The sequence below is a fragment of the Schistocerca cancellata genome, unplaced genomic scaffold (genome assembly GCF_023864275.1).
Source record: "Schistocerca cancellata isolate TAMUIC-IGC-003103 unplaced genomic scaffold, iqSchCanc2.1 HiC_scaffold_640, whole genome shotgun sequence".
In the NCBI taxonomy this organism is placed as follows: domain Eukaryota; kingdom Metazoa; phylum Arthropoda; class Insecta; order Orthoptera; family Acrididae; genus Schistocerca; species Schistocerca cancellata.
The window spans coordinates 19830-42488 of record NW_026046651.1 but is presented as its reverse complement, the minus strand read 5'-3'; the positions used below and the strand labels follow the sequence as shown (position 1 = coordinate 42488).

Below are 22659 nucleotides of genomic sequence, written 5' to 3'. Positions count from 1 at the left end.
CTGTCCCCGTCCCGACTTGTCCCGACTTTGCTCGACTGCCGCTCGCTGCCGCTCGGGTCGTGGTCCATATGACAGCGCAAGCACGAAAAACGTCTGCGGGACGAGACGAGACGAGACGAGACGAGACGACTAAGGAATAAATTCGTGGTTACAAATCAAATTTGGAACTCTACATTCCTACACAACAATAGGCGGTGACGTATTTCAGAAATCACCTGCCAATTCGTACTGTTTTGTCGTTTTCAAAGTCTTCTTGGCAAACTTGGTTAGCACATTCTCCCTCAAACTGAGTTAATTACTGCATTATCGTACCATTACAGTAGTTTAAACGGTTTAAGGAAGCATCTTTGTCACAACAGAAAGGTAGTTTGAAAATTGGGCTGGCGACATAACAAAAAAAAAAAACAGGAAGGGAGCCAACAGCACCCGGGTTTCCCAGGCGGTCACCCATCCAAGTACTAGCAGGGCCCGATGATGCTTAACTTCGGTGATCGGACGAGAACCGGTGTATTCATCATGGTATGGCCGTTGGCGCTCATCTAATGTAGGAGCACGGCAGAATTCGCGTTCGGCTTTTCTCCCAACACACAAAATGTTAGTTTTCGGCCGCATTTGACGAAAGCGCTTCCTTCCGCAACCGCCAGTTCCTCGAGGACGGCGCGGGGAGGCGCGCCCGGCGTCCCAGCAGAGTGACGGCCGAATTGGCGGGCGCACCGCCGCGTGTGTGAGACGCACTGCTGCTCGTTGCACCCCCTGTCATTCGCTGGGCGCGTTCAGCCTTCGACACTAGCGGAGGACGCATCTTGTCCCTGGTGTTCAGCGGAGGGCCTGTGCGGGGTGTGGCAGTGTCGTGCTGGAGGGCCCACTGGTAGCGATGTGGGCTTCCTCGCCTCGCCTCGCCTCGCCTCGCCGCGCCTCACACCAGGTGTCTGCGTAGTTTGCAGTGCATTCGCACCATTCCTATCCCTGTCCCTGTCCCCGTCCCGACTTGTCCCGACTTTGCTCGACTGCCGCTCGCTGCCGCTCGGGTCGTGGTCCATATGACAGCGCAAGCACGAAAAACGTCTGCGGGACGAGACGAGACGAGACGAGACGAGACGACTAAGGAATAAATTCGTGGTTACAAATCAAATTTGGAACTCTACATTCCTACACAACAATAGGCGGTGACGTATTTCAGAAATCACCTGCCAATTCGTACTGTTTTGTCGTTTTCAAAGTCTTCTTGGCAAACTTGGTTAGCACATTCTCCCTCAAACTGAGTTAATTACTGCATTATCGTACCATTACAGTAGTTTAAACGGTTTAAGGAAGCATCTTTGTCACAACAGAAAGGTAGTTTGAAAATTGGGCTGGCGACATAACAAAAAAAAAAAAACAGGAAGGGAGCCAACAGCACCCGGGTTTCCCAGGCGGTCACCCATCCAAGTACTAGCAGGGCCCGATGATGCTTAACTTCGGTGATCGGACGAGAACCGGTGTATTCATCATGGTATCGCCGTTGGCGCTCATCTAATGTAGGAGCACGGCAGAATTCGCGTTCGGCTTTTCTCCCAACACACAAAATGTTAGTTTTCGGCCGCATTTGACGAAAGCGCTTCCTTCCGCAACCGCCAGTTCCTCGAGGACGGCGCGGGGAGGCGCGCCCGGCGTCCCAGCAGAGTGACGGCCGAATTGGCGGGCGCACCGCCGCGTGTGTGAGACGCACTGCTGCTCGTTGCACCCCCTGTCATTCGCTGGGCGCGTTCAGCCTTCGACACTAGCGGAGGACGCATCTTGTCCCTGGTGTTCAGCGGAGGGCCTGTGCGGGGTGTGGCAGTGTCGTGCTGGAGGGCCCACTGGTAGCGATGTGGGCTTCCTCGCCTCGCCTCGCCTCGCCTCGCCGCGCCTCACACCAGGTGTCTGCGTAGTTTGCAGTGCATTCGCACCATTCCTATCCCTGTCCCTGTCCCCGTCCCGACTTGTCCCGACTTTGCTCGACTGCCGCTCGCTGCCGCTCGGGTCGTGGTCCATATGACAGCGCAAGCACGAAAAACGTCTGCGGGACGAGACGAGACGAGACGAGACGAGACGACTAAGGAATAAATTCGTGGTTACAAATCAAATTTGGAACTCTACATTCCTACACAACAATAGGCGGTGACGTATTTCAGAAATCACCTGCCGATTCGTACTGTTTTGTCGTTTTCAAAGTCTTCTTGGCAAACTTGGTTAGCACATTCTCCCTCAAACTGAGTTAATTACTGCATTTTCGTACCATTACAGTAGTTTAAACGGTTTAAGGAAGCATCTTTGTCACAACAGAAACGTAGTTTGAAAATTGGGCTGGCAACATAACAAAAAAAAAATAAAACGGGAAGGGAGCCAACAGCACCCGGGTTGACCCAGGCGGTCACCCATCCACGTACTAGCCGGGCATGATGATGCTTAACTTCGGTGGTCGGACGAGAACCGGTGTATTCATCATGGTATCGCCGTTGGCGCTCATCTAATGTAGGAGCACGGCAGAATTCGCGTTCGGCTTTTCTCCCAACACACAAAATGTTAGTTTTCGGCCGCATTTGACGAAAGCGCTTCCTTCCGCAACCGCCAGTTCCTCGAGGACGGCGCGGGGAGGCGCGCCCGGCGACCCAGCAGAGTGACGGCCGAATTGGCGGGCGCACCGCCGCGTGTGTGAGACGCACTGCTGCTCGTTGCACCCCCTGTCATTCGCTGGGCGCGTTCAGCCTTCGACACTAGCGGAGGACGCATCTTGTCCCTGGTGTTCAGCGGAGGGCCTGTGCGGGGTGTGGCAGTGTCGTGCTGGAGGGCCCACTGGTAGCGATGTGGGCTTCCTCGCCTCGCCTCGCCTCGCCTCGCCGCGCCTCACACCAGGTGTCTGCGTAGTTTGCAGTGCATTCGCACCATTCCTATCCCTGTCCCTGTCCCCGTCCCGACTTGTCCCGACTTTGCTCGACTGCCGCTCGCTGCCGCTCGGGTCGTGGTCCATATGACAGCGCAAGCACGAAAAACGTCTGCGGGACGAGACGAGACGAGACGAGACGAGACGACTAAGGAATAAATTCGTGGTTACAAATCAAATTTGGAACTCTACATTCCTACACAACAATAGGCGGTGACGTATTTCAGAAATCACCTGCCAATTCGTACTGTTTTGTCGTTTTCAAAGTCTTCTTGGCAAACTTGGTTAGCACATTCTCCCTTAAACTGAGTTAATTACTGCATTATCGTACCATTACAGTAGTTTAAACGGTTTAAGGAAGCATCTTTGTCACAACAGAAAGGTAGTTTGAAAATTGGGCTGGCGACATAACAAAAAAAAAAAAACAGGAAGGGAGCCAACAGCACCCGGGTTTCCCAGGCGGTCACCCATCCAAGTACTAGCAGGGCCCGATGATGCTTAACTTCGGTGATCGGACGAGAACCGGTGTATTCATCATGGTATGGCCGTTGGCGCTCATCTAATGTAGGAGCACGGCAGAATTCGCGTTCGGCTTTTCTCCCCACACACAAAATGTTAGTTTTCGGCCGCATTTGACGAAAGCGCTTCCTTCCGCAACCGCCAGTTCCTCGAGGACGGCGCGGGGAGGCGCGCCCGGCGTCCCAGCAGAGTGACGGCCGAATTGGCGGGCGCACCGCCGCGTGTGTGAGACGCACTGCTGCTCGTTGCACCCCCTGTCATTCGCTGGGCGCGTTCAGCCTTCGACACTAGCGGAGGACGCATCTTGTCCCTGGTGTTCAGCGGAGGGCCTGTGCGGGGTGTGGCAGTGTCGTGCTGGAGGGCCCACTGGTAGCGATGTGGGCTTCCTCGCCTCGCCTCGCCTCGCCTCTCCGCGCCTCACACCAGGTGTCTGCGTAGTTTGCAGTGCATTCGCACCATTCCTATCCCTGTCCCTGTCCCCGTCCCGACTTGTCCCGACTTTGCTCGACTGCCGCTCGCTGCCGCTCGGGTCGTGGTCCATATGACAGCGCAAGCACGAAAAACGTCTGCGGGACGAGACGAGACGAGACGAGACGAGACGACTAAGGAATAAATTCGTGGTTACAAATCAAATTTGGAACTCTACATTCCTACACAACAATAGGCGGTGACGTATTTCAGAAATCACCTGCCGATTCGTACTGTTTTGTCGTTTTCAAAGTCTTCTTGGCAAACTTGGTTAGCACATTCTCCCTCAAACTGAGTTAATTACTGCATTTTCGTACCATTACAGTAGTTTAAAAGGCTTAAGGAAGCATCTTTGTCCCAACAGAAACGTAGTTTGAAAATTGGGCTGGCAACATAACAAAAAAAAAAAAACGGGAAGGGAGCCAACAGCACCCGGGTTGACCCAGGTGGTCACCCATCCAAGTACTAGCCGGGCATGATGATGCTTAACTTCGGTGGTCGGACGAGAACCGGTGTATTCATCATGGTATCGCCGTTGGCGCTCATCTAATGTAGGAGCACGGCAGAATTCGCGTTCGGCTTTTCTCCCAACACACAAAATGTTAGTTTTCGGCCGCATTTGACGAAAGCGCTTCCTTCCGCAACCGCCAGTTCCTCGAGGACGGCGCGGGGAGGCGCGCCCGGCGTCCCAGCAGAGTGACGGCCGAATTGGCGGGCGCACCGCCGCGTGTGTGAGACGCACTGCTGCTCGTTGCACCCCCTGTCATTCGCTGGGCGCGTTCAGCCTTCGACACTAGCGGAGGACGCATCTTGTCCCTGGTGTTCAGCGGAGGGCCTGTGCGGGGTGTGGCAGTGTCGTGCTGGAGGGCCCACTGGTAGCGATGTGGGCTTCCTCGCCTCGCCTCGCCTCGCCTCGCCGCGCCTCACACCAGGTGTCTGCGTAGTTTGCAGTGCATTCGCACCATTCCTATCCCTGTCCCTGTCCCCGTCCCGACTTGTCCCGACTTTGCTCGACTGCCGCTCGCTGCCGCTCGGGTCGTGGTCCATATGACAGCGCAAGCACGAAAAACGTCTGCGGGACGAGACGAGACGAGACGAGACGAGACGACTAAGGAATAAATTCGTGGTTACAAATCAAATTTGGAACTCTACATTCCTACACAACAATAGGCGGTGACGTATTTCAGAAATCACCTGCCAATTCGTACTGTTTTGTCGTTTTCAAAGTCTTCTTGGCAAACTTGGTTAGCACATTCTCCCTCAAACTGAGTTAATTACTGCATTATCGTACCATTACAGTAGTTTAAACGGTTTAAGGAAGCATCTTTGTCACAACAGAAAGGTAGTTTGAAAATTGGGCTGGCGACATAACAAAAAAAAAAAAACAGGAAGGGAGCCAACAGCACCCGGGTTTCCCAGGCGGTCACCCATCCAAGTACTAGCAGGGCCCGATGATGCTTAACTTCGGTGATCGGACGAGAACCGGTGTATTCATCATGGTATGGCCGTTGGCGCTCATCTAATGTAGGAGCACGGCAGAATTCGCGTTCGGCTTTTCTCCCAACACACAAAATGTTAGTTTTCGGCCGCATTTGACGAAAGCGCTTCCTTCCGCAACCGCCAGTTCCTCGAGGACGGCGCGGGGAGGCGCGCCCGGCGTCCCAGCAGAGTGACGGCCGAATTGGCGGGCGCACCGCCGCGTGTGTGAGACGCACTGCTGCTCGTTGCACCCCCTGTCATTCGCTGGGCGCGTTCAGCCTTCGACACTAGCGGAGGACGCATCTTGTCCCTGGTGTTCAGCGGAGGGCCTGTGCGGGGTGTGGCAGTGTCGTGCTGGAGGGCCCACTGGTAGCGATGTGGGCTTCCTCGCCTCGCCTCGCCTCGCCTCGCCGCGCCTCACACCAGGTGTCTGCGTAGTTTGCAGTGCATTCGCACCATTCCTATCCCTGTCCCTGTCCCCGTCCCGACTTGTCCCGACTTTGCTCGACTGCCGCTCGCTGCCGCTCGGGTCGTGGTCCATATGACAGCGCAAGCACGAAAAACGTCTGCGGGACGAGACGAGACGAGACGAGACGAGACGACTAAGGAATAAATTCGTGGTTACAAATCAAATTTGGAACTCTACATTCCTACACAACAATAGGCGGTGACGTATTTCAGAAATCACCTGCCGATTCGTACTGTTTTGTCGTTTTCAAAGTCTTCTTGGCAAACTTGGTTAGCACATTCTCCCTCAAACTGAGTTAATTACTGCATTTTCGTACCATTACAGTAGTTTAAAAGGCTTAAGGAAGCATCTTTGTCACAACAGAAACGTAGTTTGAAAATTGGGCTGGCAACATAACAAAAAAAAAAAAACGGGAAGGGAGCCAACAGCACCCGGGTTGACCCAGGCGGTCACCCATCCAAGTACTAGCCGGGCATGATGATGCTTAACTTCGGTGGTCGGACGAGAACCGGTGTATTCATCATGGTATCGCCGTTGGCGCTCATCTAATGTAGGAGCACGGCAGAATTCGCGTTCGGCTTTTCTCCCAACACACAAAATGTTAGTTTTCGGCCGCATTTGACGAAAGCGCTTCCTTCCGCAACCGCCAGTTCCTCGAGGACGGCGCGGGGAGGCGCGCCCGGCGACCCAGCAGAGTGACGGCCGAATTGGCGGGCGCACCGCCGCGTGTGTGAGACGCACTGCTGCTCGTTGCACCCCCTGTCATTCGCTGGGCGCGTTCAGCCTTCGACACTAGCGGAGGACGCATCTTGTCCCTGGTGTTCAGCGGAGGGCCTGTGCGGGGTGTGGCAGTGTCGTGCTGGAGGGCCCACTGGTAGCGATGTGGGCTTCCTCGCCTCGCCTCGCCTCGCCTCGCCGCGCCTCACACCAGGTGTCTGCGTAGTTTGCAGTGCATTCGCACCATTCCTATCCCTGTCCCTGTCCCCGTCCCGACTTGTCCCGACTTTGCTCGACTGCCGCTCGCTGCCGCTCGGGTCGTGGTCCATATGACAGCGCAAGCACGAAAAACGTCTGCGGGACGAGACGAGACGAGACGACTAAGGAATAAATTCGTGGTTACAAATCAAATTTGGAACTCTACATTCCTACACAACAATAGGCGGTGACGTATTTCAGAAATCACCTGCCAATTCGTACTGTTTTGTCGTTTTCAAAGTCTTCTTGGCAAACTTGGTTAGCACATTCTCCCTCAAACTGAGTTAATTACTGCATTATCGTACCATTACAGTAGTTTAAACGGTTTAAGGAAGCATCTTTGTCACAACAGAAAGGTAGTTTGAAAATTGGGCTGGCGACATAACAAAAAAAAAAAAACAGGAAGGGAGCCAACAGCACCCGGGTTTCCCAGGCGGTCACCCATCCAAGTACTAGCAGGGCCCGATGATGCTTAACTTCGGTGATCGGACGAGAACCGGTGTATTCATCATGGTATGGCCGTTGGCGCTCATCTAATGTAGGAGCACGGCAGAATTCGCGTTCGGCTTTTCTCCCAACACACAAAATGTTAGTTTTCGGCCGCATTTGACGAAAGCGCTTCCTTCCGCAACCGCCAGTTCCTCGAGGACGGCGCGGGGAGGCGCGCCCGGCGTCCCAGCAGAGTGACGGCCGAATTGGCGGGCGCACCGCCGCGTGTGTGAGACGCACTGCTGCTCGTTGCACCCCCTGTCATTCGCTGGGCGCGTTCAGCCTTCGACACTAGCGGAGGACGCATCTTGTCCCTGGTGTTCAGCGGAGGGCCTGTGCGGGGTGTGGCAGTGTCGTGCTGGAGGGCCCACTGGTAGCGATGTGGGCTTCCTCGCCTCGCCTCGCCTCGCCTCGCCGCGCCTCACACCAGGTGTCTGCGTAGTTTGCAGTGCATTCGCACCATTCCTATCCCTGTCCCTGTCCCCGTCCCGACTTGTCCCGACTTTGCTCGACTGCCGCTCGCTGCCGCTCGGGTCGTGGTCCATATGACAGCGCAAGCACGAAAAACGTCTGCGGGACGAGACGAGACGAGACGAGACGAGACGACTAAGGAATAAATTCGTGGTTACAAATCAAATTTGGAACTCTACATTCCTACACAACAATAGGCGGTGACGTATTTCAGAAATCACCTGCCGATTCGTACTGTTTTGTCGTTTTCAAAGTCTTCTTGGCAAACTTGGTTAGCACATTCTCCCTCAAACTGAGTTAATTACTGCATTTTCGTACCATTACAGTAGTTTAAAAGGCTTAAGGAAGCATCTTTGTCACAACAGAAACGTAGTTTGAAAATTGGGCTGGCAACATAACAAAAAAAAAAAAACGGGAAGGGAGCCAACAGCACCCGGGTTGACCCAGGCGGTCACCCATCCAAGTACTAGCCGGGCATGATGATGCTTAACTTCGGTGGTCGGACGAGAACCGGTGTATTCATCATGGTATCGCCGTTGGCGCTCATCTAATGTAGGAGCACGGCAGAATTCGCGTTCGGCTTTTCTCCCAACACACAAAATGTTAGTTTTCGGCCGCATTTGACGAAAGCGCTTCCTTCCGCAACCGCCAGTTCCTCGAGGACGGCGCGGGGAGGCGCGCCCGGCGACCCAGCAGAGTGACGGCCGAATTGGCGGGCGCACCGCCGCGTGTGTGAGACGCACTGCTGCTCGTTGCACCCCCTGTCATTCGCTGGGCGCGTTCAGCCTTCGACACTAGCGGAGGACGCATCTTGTCCCTGGTGTTCAGCGGAGGGCCTGTGCGGGGTGTGGCAGTGTCGTGCTGGAGGGCCCACTGGTAGCGATGTGGGCTTCCTCGCCTCGCCTCGCCTCGCCTCGCCGCGCCTCACACCAGGTGTCTGCGTAGTTTGCAGTGCATTCGCACCATTCCTATCCCTGTCCCTGTCCCCGTCCCGACTTGTCCCGACTTTGCTCGACTGCCGCTCGCTGCCGCTCGGGTCGTGGTCCATATGACAGCGCAAGCACGAAAAACGTCTGCGGGACGAGACGAGACGAGACGAGACGAGACGACTAAGGAATAAATTCGTGGTTACAAATCAAATTTGGAACTCTACATTCCTACACAACAATAGGCGGTGACGTATTTCAGAAATCACCTGCCAATTCGTACTGTTTTGTCGTTTTCAAAGTCTTCTTGGCAAACTTGGTTAGCACATTCTCCCTCAAACTGAGTTAATTACTGCATTATCGTACCATTACAGTAGTTTAAACGGTTTAAGGAAGCATCTTTGTCACAACAGAAAGGTAGTTTGAAAATTGGGCTGGCGACATAACAAAAAAAAAAAAACAGGAAGGGAGCCAACAGCACCCGGGTTTCCCAGGCGGTCACCCATCCAAGTACTAGCAGGGCCCGATGATGCTTAACTTCGGTGATCGGACGAGAACCGGTGTATTCATCATGGTATGGCCGTTGGCGCTCATCTAATGTAGGAGCACGGCAGAATTCGCGTTCGGCTTTTCTCCCAACACACAAAATGTTAGTTTTCGGCCGCATTTGACGAAAGCGCTTCCTTCCGCAACCGCCAGTTCCTCGAGGACGGCGCGGGGAGGCGCGCCCGGCGTCCCAGCAGAGTGACGGCCGAATTGGCGGGCGCACCGCCGCGTGTGTGAGACGCACTGCTGCTCGTTGCACCCCCTGTCATTCGCTGGGCGCGTTCAGCCTTCGACACTAGCGGAGGACGCATCTTGTCCCTGGTGTTCAGCGGAGGGCCTGTGCGGGGTGTGGCAGTGTCGTGCTGGAGGGCCCACTGGTAGCGATGTGGGCTTCCTCGCCTCGCCTCGCCTCGCCTCGCCGCGCCTCACACCAGGTGTCTGCGTAGTTTGCAGTGCATTCGCACCATTCCTATCCCTGTCCCTGTCCCCGTCCCGACTTGTCCCGACTTTGCTCGACTGCCGCTCGCTGCCGCTCGGGTCGTGGTCCATATGACAGCGCAAGCACGAAAAACGTCTGCGGGACGAGACGAGACGAGACGAGACGAGACGACTAAGGAATAAATTCGTGGTTACAAATCAAATTTGGAACTCTACATTCCTACACAACAATAGGCGGTGACGTATTTCAGAAATCACCTGCCGATTCGTACTGTTTTGTCGTTTTCAAAGTCTTCTTGGCAAACTTGGTTAGCACATTCTCCCTCAAACTGAGTTAATTACTGCATTTTCGTACCATTACAGTAGTTTAAAAGGCTTAAGGAAGCATCTTTGTCCCAACAGAAACGTAGTTTGAAAATTGGGCTGGCAACATAACAAAAAAAAAAAAAACGGGAAGGGAGCCAACAGCACCCGGGTTGACCCAGGCGGTCACCCATCCAAGTACTAGCCGGGCATGATGATGCTTAACTTCGGTGGTCGGACGAGAACCGGTGTATTCATCATGGTATCGCCGTTGGCGCTCATCTAATGTAGGAGCACGGCAGAATTCGCGTTCGGCTTTTCTCCCAACACACAAAATGTTAGTTTTCGGCCGCATTTGACGAAAGCGCTTCCTTCCGCAACCGCCAGTTCCTCGAGGACGGCGCGGGGAGGCGCGCCCGGCGACCCAGCAGAGTGACGGCCGAATTGGCGGGCGCACCGCCGCGTGTGTGAGACGCACTGCTGCTCGTTGCACCCCCTGTCATTCGCTGGGCGCGTTCAGCCTTCGACACTAGCGGAGGACGCATCTTGTCCCTGGTGTTCAGCGGAGGGCCTGTGCGGGGTGTGGCAGTGTCGTGCTGGAGGGCCCACTGGTAGCGATGTGGGCTTCCTCGCCTCGCCTCGCCTCGCCTCGCCGCGCCTCACACCAGGTGTCTGCGTAGTTTGCAGTGCATTCGCACCATTCCTATCCCTGTCCCTGTCCCCGTCCCGACTTGTCCCGACTTTGCTCGACTGCCGCTCGCTGCCGCTCGGGTCGTGGTCCATATGACAGCGCAAGCACGAAAAACGTCTGCGGGACGAGACGAGACGAGACGAGACGAGACGACTAAGGAATAAATTCGTGGTTACAAATCAAATTTGGAACTCTACATTCCTACACAACAATAGGCGGTGACGTATTTCAGAAATCACCTGCCAATTCGTACTGTTTTGTCGTTTTCAAAGTCTTCTTGGCAAACTTGGTTAGCACATTCTCCCTTAAACTGAGTTAATTACTGCATTATCGTACCATTACAGTAGTTTAAACGGTTTAAGGAAGCATCTTTGTCACAACAGAAAGGTAGTTTGAAAATTGGGCTGGCGACATAACAAAAAAAAAAAAACAGGAAGGGAGCCAACAGCACCCGAGTTTCCCAGGCGGTCACCCATCCAAGTACTAGCAGGGCCCGATGATGCTTAACTTCGGTGATCGGACGAGAACCGGTGTATTCATCATGGTATGGCCGTTGGCGCTCATCTAATGTAGGAGCACGGCAGAATTCGCGTTCGGCTTTTCTCCCCACACACAAAATGTTAGTTTTCGGCCGCATTTGACGAAAGCGCTTCCTTCCGCAACCGCCAGTTCCTCGAGGACGGCGCGGGGAGGCGCGCCCGGCGTCCCAGCAGAGTGACGGCCGAATTGGCGGGCGCACCGCCGCGTGTGTGAGACGCACTGCTGCTCGTTGCACCCCCTGTCATTCGCTGGGCGCGTTCAGCCTTCGACACTAGCGGAGGACGCATCTTGTCCCTGGTGTTCAGCGGAGGGCCTGTGCGGGGTGTGGCAGTGTCGTGCTGGAGGGCCCACTGGTAGCGATGTGGGCTTCCTCGCCTCGCCTCGCCTCGCCTCGCCGCGCCTCACACCAGGTGTCTGCGTAGTTTGCAGTGCATTCGCACCATTCCTATCCCTGTCCCTGTCCCCGTCCCGACTTGTCCCGACTTTGCTCGACTGCCGCTCGCTGCCGCTCGGGTCGTGGTCCATATGACAGCGCAAGCACGAAAAACGTCTGCGGGACGAGACGAGACGAGACGAGACGAGACGACTAAGGAATAAATTCGTGGTTACAAATCAAATTTGGAACTCTACATTCCTACACAACAATAGGCGGTGACGTATTTCAGAAATCACCTGCCGATTCGTACTGTTTTGTCGTTTTCAAAGTCTTCTTGGCAAACTTGGTTAGCACATTCTCCCTCAAACTGAGTTAATTACTGCATTTTCGTACCATTACAGTAGTTTAAAAGGCTTAAGGAAGCATCTTTGTCCCAACAGAAACGTAGTTTGAAAATTGGGCTGGCAACATAACAAAAAAAAAAAAACGGGAAGGGAGCCAACAGCACCCGGGTTGACCCAGGCGGTCACCCATCCAAGTACTAGCCGGGCATGATGATGCTTAACTTCGGTGGTCGGACGAGAACCGGTGTATTCATCATGGTATCGCCGTTGGCGCTCATCTAATGTAGGAGCACGGCAGAATTCGCGTTCGGCTTTTCTCCCAACACACAAAATGTTAGTTTTCGGCCGCATTTGACGAAAGCGCTTCCTTCCGCAACCGCCAGTTCCTCGAGGACGGCGCGGGGAGGCGCGCCCGGCGTCCCAGCAGAGTGACGGCCGAATTGGCGGGCGCACCGCCGCGTGTGTGAGACGCACTGCTGCTCGTTGCACCCCCTGTCATTCGCTGGGCGCGTTCAGCCTTCGACACTAGCGGAGGACGCATCTTGTCCCTGGTGTTCAGCGGAGGGCCTGTGCGGGGTGTGGCAGTGTCGTGCTGGAGGGCCCACTGGTAGCGATGTGGGCTTCCTCGCCTCGCCTCGCCTCGCCTCGCCGCGCCTCACACCAGGTGTCTGCGTAGTTTGCAGTGCATTCGCACCATTCCTATCCCTGTCCCTGTCCCCGTCCCGACTTGTCCCGACTTTGCTCGACTGCCGCTCGCTGCCGCTCGGGTCGTGGTCCATATGACAGCGCAAGCACGAAAAACGTCTGCGGGACGAGACGAGACGAGACGAGACGAGACGACTAAGGAATAAATTCGTGGTTACAAATCAAATTTGGAACTCTACATTCCTACACAACAATAGGCGGTGACGTATTTCAGAAATCACCTGCCAATTCGTACTGTTTTGTCGTTTTCAAAGTCTTCTTGGCAAACTTGGTTAGCACATTCTCCCTCAAACTGAGTTAATTACTGCATTATCGTACCATTACAGTAGTTTAAACGGTTTAAGGAAGCACCTTTGTCACAACAGAAAGGTAGTTTGAAAATTGGGCTGGCGACATAACAAAAAAAAAAAAACAGGAAGGGAGCCAACAGCACCCGGGTTTCCCAGGCGGTCACCCATCCAAGTACTAGCAGGGCCCGATGATGCTTAACTTCGGTGATCGGACGAGAACCGGTGTATTCATCATGGTATGGCCGTTGGCGCTCATCTAATGTAGGAGCACGGCAGAATTCGCGTTCGGCTTTTCTCCCAACACACAAAATGTTAGTTTTCGGCCGCATTTGACGAAAGCGCTTCCTTCCGCAACCGCCAGTTCCTCGAGGACGGCGCGGGGAGGCGCGCCCGGCGTCCCAGCAGAGTGACGGCCGAATTGGCGGGCGCACCGCCGCGTGTGTGAGACGCACTGCTGCTCGTTGCACCCCCTGTCATTCGCTGGGCGCGTTCAGCCTTCGACACTAGCGGAGGACGCATCTTGTCCCTGGTGTTCAGCGGAGGGCCTGTGCGGGGTGTGGCAGTGTCGTGCTGGAGGGCCCACTGGTAGCGATGTGGGCTTCCACGCCTCGCCTCGCCTCGCCTCGCCTCGCCGCGCCTCACACCAGGTGTCTGCGTAGTTTGCAGTGCATTCGCACCATTCCTATCCCTGTCCCTGTCCCCGTCCCGACTTGTCCCGACTTTGCTCGACTGCCGCTCGCTGCCGCTCGGGTCGTGGTCCATATGACAGCGCAAGCACGAAAAACGTCTGCGGGACGAGACGAGACGAGACGAGACGAGACGACTAAGGAATAAATTCGTCTTTACAAATCAAATTTGGAACTCTACATTCCTACACAACAATAGGCGGTGACGTATTTCAGAAATCACCTGCCGATTCGTACTGTTTTGTCGTTTTCAAAGTCTTCTTGGCAAACTTGGTTAGCACATTCTCCCTCAAACTGAGTTAATTACTGCATTTTCGTACCATTACAGTAGTTTAAAAGGCTTAAGGAAGCATCTTTGTCCCAACAGAAACGTAGTTTGAAAATTGGGCTGGCAACATAACAAAAAAAAAAAAACGGGAAGGGAGCCAACAGCACCCGGGTTGACCCAGGCGGTCACCCATCCAAGTACTAGCCGGGCATGATGATGCTTAACTTCGGTGGTCGGACGAGAACCGGTGTATTCATCATGGTATCGCCGTTGGCGCTCATCTAATGTAGGAGCACGGCAGAATTCGCGTTCGGCTTTTCTCCCAACACACAAAATGTTAGTTTTCGGCCGCATTTGACGAAAGCGCTTCCTTCCGCAACCGCCAGTTCCTCGAGGACGGCGCGGGGAGGCGCGCCCGGCGTCCCAGCAGAGTGACGGCCGAATTGGCGGGCGCACCGCCGCGTGTGTGAGACGCACTGCTGCTCGTTGCACCCCCTGTCATTCGCTGGGCGCGTTCAGCCTTCGACACTAGCGGAGGACGCATCTTGTCCCTGGTGTTCAGCGGAGGGCCTGTGCGGGGTGTGGCAGTGTCGTGCTGGAGGGCCCACTGGTAGCGATGTGGGCTTCCTCGCCTCGCCTCGCCTCGCCTCGCCGCGCCTCACACCAGGTGTCTGCGTAGTTTGCAGTGCATTCGCACCATTCCTATCCCTGTCCCTGTCCCCGTCCCGACTTGTCCCGACTTTGCTCGACTGCCGCTCGCTGCCGCTCGGGTCGTGGTCCATATGACAGCGCAAGCACGAAAAACGTCTGCGGGACGAGACGAGACGAGACGAGACGAGACGACTAAGGAATAAATTCGTGGTTACAAATCAAATTTGGAACTCTACATTCCTACACAACAATAGGCGGTGACGTATTTCAGAAATCACCTGCCAATTCGTACTGTTTTGTCGTTTTCAAAGTCTTCTTGGCAAACTTGGTTAGCACATTCTCCCTCAAACTGAGTTAATTACTGCATTATCGTACCATTACAGTAGTTTAAACGGTTTAAGGAAGCATCTTTGTCACAACAGAAAGGTAGTTTGAAAATTGGGCTGGCGACATAACAAAAAAAAAAAAACAGGAAGGGAGCCAACAGCACCCGGGTTTCCCAGGCGGTCACCCATCCAAGTACTAGCAGGGCCCGATGATGCTTAACTTCGGTGATCGGACGAGAACCGGTGTATTCATCATGGTATGGCCGTTGGCGCTCATCTAATGTAGGAGCACGGCAGAATTCGCGTTCGGCTTTTCTCCCAACACACAAAATGTTAGTTTTCGGCCGCATTTGACGAAAGCGCTTCCTTCCGCAACCGCCAGTTCCTCGAGGACGGCGCGGGGAGGCGCGCCCGGCGTCCCAGCAGAGTGACGGCCGAATTGGCGGGCGCACCGCCGCGTGTGTGAGACGCACTGCTGCTCGTTGCACCCCCTGTCATTCGCTGGGCGCGTTCAGCCTTCGACACTAGCGGAGGACGCATCTTGTCCCTGGTGTTCAGCGGAGGGCCTGTGCGGGGTGTGGCAGTGTCGTGCTGGAGGGCCCACTGGTAGCGATGTGGGCTTCCTCGCCTCGCCTCGCCTCGCCTCGCCGCGCCTCACACCAGGTGTCTGCGTAGTTTGCAGTGCATTCGCACCATTCCTATCCCTGTCCCTGTCCCCGTCCCGACTTGTCCCGACTTTGCTCGACTGCCGCTCGCTGCCGCTCGGGTCGTGGTCCATATGACAGCGCAAGCACGAAAAACGTCTGCGGGACGAGACGAGACGAGACGAGACGAGACGACTAAGGAATAAATTCGTGGTTACAAATCAAATTTGGAACTCTACATTCCTACACAACAATAGGCGGTGACGTATTTCAGAAATCACCTGCCGATTCGTACTGTTTTGTCGTTTTCAAAGTCTTCTTGGCAAACTTGGTTAGCACATTCTCCCTCAAACTGAGTTAATTACTGCATTTTCGTACCATTACAGTAGTTTAAAAGGCTTAAGGAAGCATCTTTGTCACAACAGAAACGTAGTTTGAAAATTGGGCTGGCAACATAACAAAAAAAAAAAAACGGGAAGGGAGCCAACAGCACCCGGGTTGACCCAGGCGGTCACCCATCCAAGTACTAGCCGGGCATGATGATGCTTAACTTCGGTGGTCGGACGAGAACCGGTGTATTCATCATGGTATCGCCGTTGGCGCTCATCTAATGTAGGAGCACGGCAGAATTCGCGTTCGGCTTTTCTCCCAACACACAAAATGTTAGTTTTCGGCCGCATTTGACGAAAGCGCTTCCTTCCGCAACCGCCAGTTCCTCGAGGACGGCGCGGGGAGGCGCGCCCGGCGTCCCAGCAGAGTGACGGCCGAATTGGCGGGCGCACCGCCGCGTGTGTGAGACGCACTGCTGCTCGTTGCACCCCCTGTCATTCGCTCGGCGCGTTCAGCCTTCGACACTAGCGGAGGACGCATCTTGTCCCTGGTGTTCAGCGGAGGGCCTGTGCGGGGTGTGGCAGTGTCGTGCTGGAGGGCCCACTGGTAGCGATGTGGGCTTCCTCGCCTCGCCTCGCCTCGCCTCGCCGCGCCTCACACCAGGTGTCTGCGTAGTTTGCAGTGCATTCGCACCATTCCTATCCCTGTCCCTGTCCCCGTCCCGACTTGTCCCGACTTTGCTCGACTGCCGCTCGCTGCCGCTCGGGTCGTGGTCCATATGACAGCGCAAGCACGAAAAACGTCTGCGGGACGAGACGAGACGAGACGAGACGAGACGACTAAGGAATAAATTCGTGGTTACAAATCAAATTTGGAACTCTACATTCCTACACAACAATAGGCGGTGACGTATTTCAGAAATCACCTGCCAATTCGTACTGTTTTGTCGTTTTCAAAGTCTTCTTGGCAAACTTGGTTAGCACATTCTCCCTCAAACTGAGTTAATTACTGCATTATCGTACCATTACAGTAGTTTAAACGGTTTAAGGAAGCACCTTTGTCACAACAGAAAGGTAGTTTGAAAATTGGGCTGGCGACATAACAAAAAAAAAAAAAACAGGAAGGGAGCCAACAGCACCCGGGTTTCCCAGGCGGTCACCCATCCAAGTACTAGCAGGGCCCGATGATGCTTAACTTCGGTGATCGGACGAGAACCGGTGTATTCATCATGGTATGGCCGTTGGCGCTCATCTAATGTAGGAGCACGGCAGAATTCGCGTTCGGCTTTTCTCCCAACACACAAAATGTTAGTTTTCGGCCGCATTTGACGAAAGCGCTTCCTTCCGCAACCGCCAGTTCCTCGAGGACGGCGCGGGGAGGCGCGCCCGGCGTCCCAGCAGAGTGACGGCCGAATTGGCGGGCGCACCGCCGCGTGTGTGAGACGCACTGCTGCTCGTTGCACCCCCTGTCATTCGCTGGGCGCGTTCAGCCTTCGACACTAGCGGAGGACGCATCTTGTCCCTGGTGTTCAGCGGAGGGCCTGTGCGGGGTGTGGCAGTGTCGTGCTGGAGGGCCCACTGGTAGCGATGTGGGCTTCCACGCCTCGCCTCGCCTCGCCTCGCCTCGCCGCGCCTCACACCAGGTGTCTGCGTAGTTTGCAGTGCATTCGCACCATTCCTATCCCTGTCCCTGTCCCCGTCCCGACTTGTCCCGACTTTGCTCGACTGCCGCTCGCTGCCGCTCGGGTCGTGGTCCATATGACAGCGCAAGCACGAAAAACGTCTGCGGGACGAGACGAGACGAGACGAGACGAGACGACTAAGGAATAAATTCGTGGTTACAAATCAAATTTGGAACTCTACATTCCTACACAACAATAGGCGGTGACGTATTTCAGAAATCACCTGCCGATTCGTACTGTTTTGTCGTTTTCAAAGTCTTCTTGGCAAACTTGGTTAGCACATTCTCCCTCAAACTGAGTTAATTACTGCATTTTCGTACCATTACAGTAGTTTAAAAGGCTTAAGGAAGCATCTTTGTCCCAACAGAAACGTAGTTTGAAAATTGGGCTGGCAACATAACAAAAAAAAAAAAACGGGAAGGGAGCCAACAGCACCCGGGTTGACCCAGGCGGTCACCCATCCAAGTACTAGCCGGGCATGATGATGCTTAACTTCGGTGGTCGGACGAGAACCGGTGTATTCATCATGGTATCGCCGTTGGCGCTCATCTAATGTAGGAGCACGGCAGAATTCGCGTTCGGCTTTTCTCCCAACACACAAAATGTTAGTTTTCGGCCGCATTTGACGAAAGCGCTTCCTTCCGCAACCGCCAGTTCCTCGAGGACGGCGCGGGGAGGCGCGCCCGGCGTCCCAGCAGAGTGACGGCCGAATTGGCGGGCGCACCGCCGCGTGTGTGAGACGCACTGCTGCTCGTTGCACCCCCTGTCATTCGCTGGGCGCGTTCAGCCTTCGACACTAGCGGAGGACGCATCTTGTCCCTGGTGTTCAGCGGAGGGCCTGTGCGGGGTGTGGCAGTGTCGTGCTGGAGGGCCCACTGGTAGCGATGTGGGCTTCCTCGCCTCGCCTCGCCTCGCCTCGCCGCGCCTCACACCAGGTGTCTGCGTAGTTTGCAGTGCATTCGCACCATTCCTATCCCTGTCCCTGTCCCCGTCCCGACTTGTCCCGACTTTGCTCGACTGCCGCTCGCTGCCGCTCGGGTCGTGGTCCATATGACAGCGCAAGCACGAAAAACGTCTGCGGGACGAGACGAGACGAGACGAGACGAGACGACTAAGGAATAAATTCGTGGTTACAAATCAAATTTGGAACTCTACATTCCTACACAACAATAGGCGGTGACGTATTTCAGAAATCACCTGCCAATTCGTACTGTTTTGTCGTTTTCAAAGTCTTCTTGGCAAACTTGGTTAGCACATTCTCCCTCAAACTGAGTTAATTACTGCATTATCGTACCATTACAGTAGTTTAAACGGTTTAAGGAAGCATCTTTGTCACAACAGAAAGGTAGTTTGAAAATTGGGCTGGCGACATAACAAAAAAAAAAAAACAGGAAGGGAGCCAACAGCACCCGGGTTTCCCAGGCGGTCACCCATCCAAGTACTAGCAGGGCCCGATGATGCTTAACTTCGGTGATCGGACGAGAACCGGTGTATTCATCATGGTATGGCCGTTGGCGCTCATCTAATGTAGGAGCACGGCAGAATTCGCGTTCGGCTTTTCTCCCAACACACAAAATGTTAGTTTTCGGCCGCATTTGACGAAAGCGCTTCCTTCCGCAACCGCCAGTTCCTCGAGGACGGCGCGGGGAGGCGCGCCCGGCGTCCCAGCAGAGTGACGGCCGAATTGGCGGGCGCACCGCCGCGTGTGTGAGACGCACTGCTGCTCGTTGCACCCCCTGTCATTCGCTGGGCGCGTTCAGCCTTCGACACTAGCGGAGGACGCATCTTGTCCCTGGTGTTCAGCGGAGGGCCTGTGCGGGGTGTGGCAGTGTCGTGCTGGAGGGCCCACTGGTAGCGATGTGGGCTTCCTCGCCTCGCCTCGCCTCGCCTCGCCGCGCCTCACACCAGGTGTCTGCGTAGTTTGCAGTGCATTCGCACCATTCCTATCCCTGTCCCTGTCCCCGTCCCGACTTGTCCCGACTTTGCTCGACTGCCGCTCGCTGCCGCTCGGGTCGTGGTCCATATGACAGCGCAAGCACGAAAAACGTCTGCGGGACGAGACGAGACGAGACGAGACGAGACGACTAAGGAATAAATTCGTGGTTACAAATCAAATTTGGAACTCTACATTCCTACACAACAATAGGCGGTGACGTATTTCAGAAATCACCTGCCGATTCGTACTGTTTTGTCGTTTTCAAAGTCTTCTTGGCAAACTTGGTTAGCACATTCTCCCTCAAACTGAGTTAATTACTGCATTTTCGTACCATTACAGTAGTTTAAAAGGCTTAAGGAAGCATCTTTGTCACAACAGAAACGTAGTTTGAAAATTGGGCTGGCAACATAACAAAAAAAAAAAAACGGGAAGGGAGCCAACAGCACCCGGGTTGACCCAGGCGGTCACCCATCCAAGTACTAGCCGGGCATGATGATGCTTAACTTCGGTGGTCGGACGAGAACCGGTGTATTCATCATGGTATCGCCGTTGGCGCTCATCTAATGTAGGAGCACGGCAGAATTCGCGTTCGGCTTTTCTCCCAACACACAAAATGTTAGTTTTCGGCCGCATTTGACGAAAGCGCTTCCTTCCGCAACCGCCAGTTCCTCGAGGACGGCGCGGGGAGGCGCGCCCGGCGTCCCAGCAGAGTGACGGCCGAATTGGCGGGCGCACCGCCGCGTGTGTGAGACGCACTGCTGCTCGTTGCACCCCCTGTCATTCGCTCGGCGCGTTCAGCCTTCGACACTAGCGGAGGACGCATCTTGTCCCTGGTGTTCAGCGGAGGGCCTGTGCGGGGTGTGGCAGTGTCGTGCTGGAGGGCCCACTGGTAGCGATGTGGGCTTCCTCGCCTCGCCTCGCCTCGCCTCGCCGCGCCTCACACCAGGTGTCTGCGTAGTTTGCAGTGCATTCGCACCATTCCTATCCCTGTCCCTGTCCCCGTCCCGACTTGTCCCGACTTTGCTCGACTGCCGCTCGCTGCCGCTCGGGTCGTGGTCCATATGACAGCGCAAGCACGAAAAACGTCTGCGGGACGAGACGAGACGAGACGAGACGAGACGACTAAGGAATAAATTCGTGGTTACAAATCAAATTTGGAACTCTACATTCCTACACAACAATAGGCGGTGACGTATTTCAGAAATCACCTGCCAATTCGTACTGTTTTGTCGTTTTCAAAGTCTTCTTGGCAAACTTGGTTAGCACATTCTCCCTCAAACTGAGTTAATTACTGCATTATCGTACCATTACAGTAGTTTAAACGGTTTAAGGAAGCATCTTTGTCACAACAGAAAGGTAGTTTGAAAATTGGGCTGGCGACATAACAAAAAAAAAAAACAGGAAGGGAGCCAACAGCACCCGGGTTTCCCAGGCGGTCACCCATCCAAGTACTAGCAGGGCCCGATGATGCTTAACTTCGGTGATCGGACGAGAACCGGTGTATTCATCATGGTATGGCCGTTGGCGCTCATCTAATGTAGGAGCACGGCAGAATTCGCGTTCGGCTTTTCTCCCAACACACAAAATGTTAGTTTTCGGCCGCATTTGACGAAAGCGCTTCCTTCCGCAACCGCCAGTTCCTCGAGGACGGCGCGGGGAGGCGCGCCCGGCGTCCCAGCAGAGTGACGGCCGAATTGGCGGGCGCACCGCCGCGTGTGTGAGACGCACTGCTGCTCGTTGCACCCCCTGTCATTCGCTGGGCGCGTTCAGCCTTCGACACTAGCGGAGGACGCATCTTGTCCCTGGTGTTCAGCGGAGGGCCTGTGCGGGGTGTGGCAGTGTCGTGCTGGAGGGCCCACTGGTAGCGATGTGGGCTTCCTCGCCTCGCCTCGCCTCGCCTCGCCGCGCCTCACACCAGGTGTCTGCGTAGTTTGCAGTGCATTCGCACCATTCCTATCCCTGTCCCTGTCCCCGTCCCGACTTGTCCCGACTTTGCTCGACTGCCGCTCGCTGCCGCTCGGGTCGTGGTCCATATGACAGCGCAAGCACGAAAAACGTCTGCGGGACGAGACGAGACGAGACGAGACGAGACGACTAAGGAATAAATTCGTGGTTACAAATCAAATTTGGAACTCTACATTCCTACACAACAATAGGCGGTGACGTATTTCAGAAATCACCTGCCAATTCGTACTGTTTTGTCGTTTTCAAAGTCTTCTTGGCAAACTTGGTTAGCACATTCTCCCTCAAACTGAGTTAATTACTGCATTATCGTACCATTACAGTAGTTTAAACGGTTTAAGGAAGCATCTTTGTCACAACAGAAAGGTAGTTTGAAAATTGGGCTGGCGACATAACAAAAAAAAAAAAACAGGAAGGGAGCCAACAGCACCCGGGTTTCCCAGGCGGTCACCCATCCAAGTACTAGCAGGGCCCGATGATGCTTAACTTCGGTGATCGGACGAGAACCGGTGTATTCATCATGGTATCGCCGTTGGCGCTCATCTAATGTAGGAGCACGGCAGAATTCGCGTTCGGCTTTTCTCCCAACACACAAAATGTTAGTTTTCGGCCGCATTTGACGAAAGCGCTTCCTTCCGCAACCGCCAGTTCCTCGAGGACGGCGCGGGGAGGCGCGCCCGGCGTCCCAGCAGAGTGACGGCCGAATTGGCGGGCGCACCGCCGCGTGTGTGAGACGCACTGCTGCTCGTTGCACCCCCTGTCATTCGCTGGGCGCGTTCAGCCTTCGACACTAGCGGAGGACGCATCTTGTCCCTGGTGTTCAGCGGAGGGCCTGTGCGGGGTGTGGCAGTGTCGTGCTGGAGGGCCCACTGGTAGCGATGTGGGCTTCCTCGCCTCGCCTCGCCTCGCCGCGCCGCGCCTCACACCAGGTGTCTGCGTAGTTTGCAGTGCATTCGCACCATTCCTATCCCTGTCCCTGTCCCCGTCCCGACTTGTCCCGACTTTGCTCGACTGCCGCTCGCTGCCGCTCGGGTCGTGGTCCATATGACAGCGCAAGCACGAAAAACGTCTGCGGGACGAGACGAGACGAGACGAGACGAGACGACTAAGGAATAAATTCGTGGTTACAAATCAAATTTGGAACTCTACATTCCTACACAACAATAGGCGGTGACGTATTTCAGAAATCACCTGCCAATTCGTACTGTTTTGTCGTTTTCAAAGTCTTCTTGGCAAACTTGGTT

General features: G+C 54.8%; 13 non-coding genes and 10 pseudogenes across 13 annotated transcripts; all 23 read right to left on the bottom strand.

Annotated features, from left to right (window-relative positions):
* Positions 1–414: 414 nt before the first annotated feature.
* On the bottom strand, positions 415–533 carry LOC126137311 (5S ribosomal RNA). Its single transcript, XR_007527959.1, has one exon. It is a non-coding gene; the product is annotated as a 5S ribosomal RNA (ribosomal RNA).
* An 854-nt stretch (positions 534–1387) lies between these two features.
* LOC126137274 (5S ribosomal RNA) lies at positions 1388–1506 on the bottom strand. Its single transcript, XR_007527943.1, has one exon. It is a non-coding gene; the product is annotated as a 5S ribosomal RNA (ribosomal RNA).
* Positions 1507–2362: 856 nt separating this feature from the next.
* On the bottom strand, positions 2363–2482 carry LOC126137297 (5S ribosomal RNA; annotated as a pseudogene).
* An 854-nt stretch (positions 2483–3336) lies between these two features.
* LOC126137310 (5S ribosomal RNA) lies at positions 3337–3455 on the bottom strand. The gene has a single exon (XR_007527958.1). It is a non-coding gene; the product is annotated as a 5S ribosomal RNA (ribosomal RNA).
* An 854-nt stretch (positions 3456–4309) lies between these two features.
* Positions 4310–4429, bottom strand: LOC126137276 (5S ribosomal RNA; annotated as a pseudogene).
* An 854-nt stretch (positions 4430–5283) lies between these two features.
* Positions 5284–5402, bottom strand: LOC126137309 (5S ribosomal RNA). The gene has a single exon (XR_007527957.1). It is a non-coding gene; the product is annotated as a 5S ribosomal RNA (ribosomal RNA).
* An 854-nt stretch (positions 5403–6256) lies between these two features.
* Positions 6257–6376, bottom strand: LOC126137292 (5S ribosomal RNA; annotated as a pseudogene).
* An 844-nt stretch (positions 6377–7220) lies between these two features.
* Positions 7221–7339, bottom strand: LOC126137308 (5S ribosomal RNA). Its single transcript, XR_007527956.1, has one exon. It is a non-coding gene; the product is annotated as a 5S ribosomal RNA (ribosomal RNA).
* Positions 7340–8193: 854 nt separating this feature from the next.
* LOC126137289 (5S ribosomal RNA) lies at positions 8194–8313 on the bottom strand (annotated as a pseudogene).
* An 854-nt stretch (positions 8314–9167) lies between these two features.
* LOC126137306 (5S ribosomal RNA) lies at positions 9168–9286 on the bottom strand. Its single transcript, XR_007527954.1, has one exon. It is a non-coding gene; the product is annotated as a 5S ribosomal RNA (ribosomal RNA).
* Positions 9287–10141: 855 nt separating this feature from the next.
* Positions 10142–10261, bottom strand: LOC126137288 (5S ribosomal RNA; annotated as a pseudogene).
* Positions 10262–11115: 854 nt separating this feature from the next.
* LOC126137339 (5S ribosomal RNA) lies at positions 11116–11234 on the bottom strand. The gene has a single exon (XR_007527984.1). It is a non-coding gene; the product is annotated as a 5S ribosomal RNA (ribosomal RNA).
* An 854-nt stretch (positions 11235–12088) lies between these two features.
* Positions 12089–12208, bottom strand: LOC126137287 (5S ribosomal RNA; annotated as a pseudogene).
* Positions 12209–13062: 854 nt separating this feature from the next.
* On the bottom strand, positions 13063–13181 carry LOC126137305 (5S ribosomal RNA). The gene has a single exon (XR_007527953.1). It is a non-coding gene; the product is annotated as a 5S ribosomal RNA (ribosomal RNA).
* An 859-nt stretch (positions 13182–14040) lies between these two features.
* LOC126137286 (5S ribosomal RNA) lies at positions 14041–14160 on the bottom strand (annotated as a pseudogene).
* Positions 14161–15014: 854 nt separating this feature from the next.
* On the bottom strand, positions 15015–15133 carry LOC126137304 (5S ribosomal RNA). The gene has a single exon (XR_007527952.1). It is a non-coding gene; the product is annotated as a 5S ribosomal RNA (ribosomal RNA).
* Positions 15134–15987: 854 nt separating this feature from the next.
* On the bottom strand, positions 15988–16107 carry LOC126137285 (5S ribosomal RNA; annotated as a pseudogene).
* An 855-nt stretch (positions 16108–16962) lies between these two features.
* On the bottom strand, positions 16963–17081 carry LOC126137303 (5S ribosomal RNA). The gene has a single exon (XR_007527951.1). It is a non-coding gene; the product is annotated as a 5S ribosomal RNA (ribosomal RNA).
* An 859-nt stretch (positions 17082–17940) lies between these two features.
* Positions 17941–18060, bottom strand: LOC126137284 (5S ribosomal RNA; annotated as a pseudogene).
* Positions 18061–18914: 854 nt separating this feature from the next.
* On the bottom strand, positions 18915–19033 carry LOC126137302 (5S ribosomal RNA). The gene has a single exon (XR_007527950.1). It is a non-coding gene; the product is annotated as a 5S ribosomal RNA (ribosomal RNA).
* Positions 19034–19887: 854 nt separating this feature from the next.
* LOC126137283 (5S ribosomal RNA) lies at positions 19888–20007 on the bottom strand (annotated as a pseudogene).
* Positions 20008–20860: 853 nt separating this feature from the next.
* On the bottom strand, positions 20861–20979 carry LOC126137300 (5S ribosomal RNA). The gene has a single exon (XR_007527949.1). It is a non-coding gene; the product is annotated as a 5S ribosomal RNA (ribosomal RNA).
* Positions 20980–21833: 854 nt separating this feature from the next.
* On the bottom strand, positions 21834–21952 carry LOC126137273 (5S ribosomal RNA). The gene has a single exon (XR_007527942.1). It is a non-coding gene; the product is annotated as a 5S ribosomal RNA (ribosomal RNA).
* Positions 21953–22659: the final 707 nt, after the last annotated feature.